The 4961-nt window shown below is 45.3% G+C and overlaps 1 non-coding gene across 1 annotated transcript; it reads left to right on the top strand.

Moving 5' to 3' along the window:
- The first annotated feature begins 607 nt into the window (after window positions 1-607).
- Trnas-cga (transfer RNA serine (anticodon CGA)) lies at window positions 608-682 on the top strand. The gene has a single exon. It is a non-coding gene; the product is annotated as a tRNA-Ser (tRNA).
- The last annotated feature ends 4279 nt before the right edge of the window (window positions 683-4961 follow it).

Below are 4961 nucleotides of genomic sequence, written 5' to 3'. Positions count from 1 at the left end.
TGTTTGTGTAGTCTGTAAACGATTCTTAAAACGTCTCGTAATGGTCATCTATGTTCATTTATGAAGTGAGATTGGGGATCGTGTCCGCATGATTTTGTCATATTACGGGGAGGAACGTTTGTTTTCACGCAAGATTTAATGTTCTCTGAATGATTTGGTAGATTGATGGTTGCCCTCTGATGTGAGTGTTCTACGTATAGTAGGGAGCTCTTGTTATATCCTGAAACTGTTTTGTAGAATGAAATTTTCACTCTACAGCGGAGTGTGCGCTGATATGAAACTTCCTGGCAGATTAAAACTGTGTGCCGGACCGAGACTCGAACTCGGGACCTTTGCCTTTCGCGGGCAAGTGCTCTACCAACTGAGCTACCCAAGCACGACTCACGCCCCGTCCTCACAGCTTTAATTCCGCCAGTACCTCGTCTCCTACCTTCCAAACTTTACAGAAGCTCTCCTGCGAACCTTGCAGAACTAGCACTCCTGAAAGAAGGATATTGCGCAGACATGGCTTAGCCACAGCCTGGGGGATGTTTCTAGAATAAAATTTTCACTCTACAGCGGAGTGTGCGGTGATATAAGTAAAGCTGTGAGGGCGGGGCGTGAGTCGTGCTTGGGTAGCTCAGTTGGTAGAGCACTTGCCCGCGAAAGGCAAAGGTCCCGAGTTCGAGTCTCGGTCCGGCAGACAGTTTTAATCTGCCAGGAAGTTTCTGTTTTGTAGAATTTTCAAACGTGTTGGCGGCCGTGGGCCACATCTTCGAATCATAGGGATTGGCTAGAAGTATGATGACACTACAGATGGTCAGTTTTGCGTAGTCTTACTAGAGTCCATTACTCAGGTTGTAATGTTGATAAAGATGGGCCACACGTCTTGTTGACTGCAACGGTTATTTGTGGTCTCCAAGTACCTCTCTTTTTTTTAATATTTCCAATCTGTATGAGTTATTCACGCCAAGCTAAGTCCGTGCCATTAGTTGTAAGTTAGCGGTTGGAGAGCTTGAGGTTAGAGATGATCGGAATGGCTTGTTTCACTTTCACCTTCCAGACACTGGACCTCTGGGTGGTTGTTGTTAATGATGGGACACACGTGAGAGTTTCTTGCTCTGACACTGTATCGAACTCTCAGTTGGTACTCGCAGAATTGTATACACTAGGGGCGAATTTATGCTGATAGCTAGTGTCTGACAGTTGCCTGGGAGTGCTTCCTCCAAGTGCCATTGTCTTAAGACAGCACATGCCGGGAGCGTTTACACACAGCAGGGTGAGAGTGTCTGGAAGGGCTCAGAGATCACTCTACGAGAGATTTTCCTGTCGTTCTGTGCCTGAGGGAAGAGATTGCTATGAAAGAGCGTCGGGCTGCAGATGCACTTTTATTGCTTTTAGTTGCAAGGCAAAAACGTAAACGACCGTGTTCGTGTCAGATAAGAGAGCGGATTAGACGGAGGGATGATTTTGGAGCGTACAAGAATCCCACTGTAGAAATAATCTCACTGTAGAGCCTGTGATGGAAAATCCCCAATATCACAATTTTACGAGAACACCAGCGACTGAGACGGAATAAATGCTCTTCATAAGTGGGCCACAAATTGCCACTCTAAACACTACTATGCGTAAATCCGATACTGTTAAGGTCAGACTGCTTGTGACACTAATATTTCTAGCATCAGGTACGTTTATACGCTTTTAAATTTGATAAAATCACAGTTACGTTGAAATAAAACCACACTAATTTCACCTTGATACCTGTTCACGTTCAAATACCAAATAGGGCAGATATGTGATAAATGAAGCGTTTTCTGGAAGTAGATTTACTTCAACGTTTTTACTTTATTGAGGTAAAGAACTATTCGTAAATTCCTGAATATCTCTTCTTCAACACTCAGTATAATAATATAATCAATAATTACCATGGCATACAAAATTATAGATACGGTACATCTGTATTACTTCACGTTAAATGGGAATTTTCTGAGTAACGATTAAGTCTATCGTATATCAGACTTTTCAAGACTTCATTCGTTACTGTCCAGTTTCATACAGCGAAAAATTCTCAGTAACTAGTCTCCGGGACCAAACGAAAAGTTTTGAGCATATTTAAGGGAGGACACGCTTAGCCTGACGATCATTTGCGTCAGTTCGTGAAGGAAATAACAAATCCAAAGATCGGGCTTGCGCTGACACGCATTTCCGCAGCAATAGCAATTGGCGGTAAGAAAATGCAAGACAGAGGTAGAGAAGTGATACATTTGCGCGCCTCTTAACGTACGGCAAAATTCAGCATACAGGGTGTCAATAAATTAGTGAAAAGGGTAAATGACTTACAGAAATGCATGACACAGCACTGAATCTTCTATTTCTGCCTAACTCTATTAGTTTCCAACGTCTCACTAAGTGGCATGTACAAATGAATTATTCCAACAGTCATCATGGAGTCACATAACGGTACAGAGCGTGCGCAGAGTTGTTTATGGTTTCTTGAATCCAAATGTCGTACTACAGTCTAGAAGCAATTCAGGACTAAGTATCACAAGCCAGCAGTTCGAAGACGAACTGTTATTAATTGCAACAATCGTTTTTCGCGCTGTAACCTGTAACAAGATTTACAGTTATTTGTTTCTTGCCGAGTCAACTGTAACTGGCTTGAGGATTATCTAATGTCTTATAATCTAACGCCTAAATTACAACAGGATAGCGGCACAGAATTTATTTTGCAGCAGGATGGCACCCTACCACATCATCGTTATGAAACTGTCGCGTTTATCCGTAGGAATGTGCCGACTTTGACTGAACCTGGTGGAACAACATTGTGGCCACCACGATCGCCGTATTTAACCCCAATCGATTTTTACGTACGCGATTACATTAAAGAGAGAGTGTTTGTTCCTCCGCTTTCGAGAAACCTTGACAAACTGCGACAACGGACAACACAAGCTGTTCCCACCATACATCAAGATTTCCTTAATAGGATGTAGCAGGAAACTGCTTACAGGTGAGACGTTTGTAATGTCACAAAAGGTAGACACACTTAACATTTATAAATAAAACTTGAAGATATACTGCACTCTGTACTGTATCAAACATTCCTGTAAGTCATTTACCCTTTTCACAATCATAGGTTACTTTTGTATAACCGATTTTCGGGGTGAAAAGTAAATTAGTTACAAACTACTGCGTGCATACACTTTATTCAACGTGTAAACGTCACTACAGATATTCGGATCTAGGTTAAGACATGTTCGATGTCCCTGCCATCGTTGGTGATGATGTGGCGCAAGCGAATAGCGAAATTGTGCATGAGCCGATGTAGTGTCGGAACATCTATGCCGTCGATGACCTCCTGAATGGCTGTTTTCAGTGCAGCAATGATTTTGGTGTCATCGCCGTACACTTTGTCTTTGATATATCCCCACAAAGCGGAGTCCCATGTGTTCAGATCCGGCGAATATGGCGGCCAATCGGGACCCAAGCCAATGGCCACGGGGTACCCCAGAGCCAGAATGCTGTCCTCAAAGTGTTCCTCCAGGACATCACTCTCCCGCTTCGATGGAGTCAAGCTCCGGCTTGTATGAATCACATCTTGTCGAAATCTGGGTCACTTTGGATAATGCGGATGAAATCATCTTCTAAAACACTTCACGTACCGCTTGGTAGTCACTGTTCCATCAAGGAATATCTAACCGATTATTCCGTGACTAGACATTACACACCACTGGGCCACCCGTTGAGGACGAAGAGACTTCTCGGTCGCGAAATCTGGGTTCTTAGTTCCCTATATGCGCCAATTTTGCATATTAACGAACCCATGCAAATGAAAGTCGGCTTCGTCACTAAAGCAAACCATACATACGTTGAAACTTCCAGGCAGATTAAAACTGTTTGCCGAACCGAGACTCGAACGGGGCGTGAGTCGTGCTTGGGTTGCTCGCATGGTAGAGCACTTGCCCGCGAAAGACAATGGCCCGAGTTCGAGTCTCGGTCCGGCACACAGTTTAATCTGCCAGGAAGTTTCATATCAGCACACACTCCGCTGCACAGTGAAAATCTCATTCTGGAAACATCCCCCAGGCTGTGGCTAAGCCAAGTCTCCGCAATACCCTTTCTTCCAGGAGTGCTAGTTCTGCAAGGTTCGCAGGAGAGCTTCTGTGAAGTTTGGAGAGTAGGAGACGAGGTACTGGCGGAGGTAAATCTGTGAGGATGGGGCGTGAGTCGTGCTTGAGTAGCTCAGTTGGTAGAGCACTTGCCCGCGAAAGACAATGGCCCGAGTTCGAGTCTCGGTCCGGCACACAGTTTAATCTGCCAGGAAGTTTCATATCAGCACACACTCCGCTGCACAGTGAAAATCTCATTCTGGAAACATCCCCCAGGCTGTGGCTAAGCCAAGTCTCCGCAATATCCTTTCTTCCAGGAGTGCTAGTTCTGCAAGGTTCGCAGGAGAGCTTCTGTGAAGTTTGGAAAGTAGGAGACGAGGTACTGGCGGAAGTAAATCTGTGAGGACGGGGCGTGAGTCGTGCTTGAGTAGCTCAGTTGGCAGAGCACTTCCCCGCGAAAGGCAAAGGTCCCGAGTTCGAATCTCGGTCCGGCACACAGTTTAATCTGCCAGGAAGTTTCATATCAGCACACACTCCGCTGCACAGTGAAAATCTCATTCTAGAAACATCCCCCAGTCTGTGGCTAAGCCATGTCTCCGCAATATCCTTTCTTCCAGGAGTGCTAGTTCTGCAAGGTTCGCAGGAGAGCTTCTGTGAAGTTTGGAAAGTAGGAGACGAGGTACTGGTGGAAGTAAATCTGTGAGGACGGGGCGTGAGTCGTGCTTGAGTAGCTCAGTTGGTAGAGCACTTGCCCGCGAAAGGCAAAGGTCCCGAGTTCTAGTCTCGGTCCGGCACACAGTTTAATCTGCCAGGAAGTTTCATACCAGCACACACTCCGCTGCACAGTGAAAATCTCATTCTAGAAACATCCCCCAG

The sequence above is a fragment of the Schistocerca serialis genome, chromosome 1 (genome assembly GCF_023864345.2).
Source record: "Schistocerca serialis cubense isolate TAMUIC-IGC-003099 chromosome 1, iqSchSeri2.2, whole genome shotgun sequence".
Classification (NCBI taxonomy): domain Eukaryota; kingdom Metazoa; phylum Arthropoda; class Insecta; order Orthoptera; family Acrididae; genus Schistocerca; species Schistocerca serialis.
This window is presented reverse-complemented; position numbering and strand designations above follow the sequence as displayed.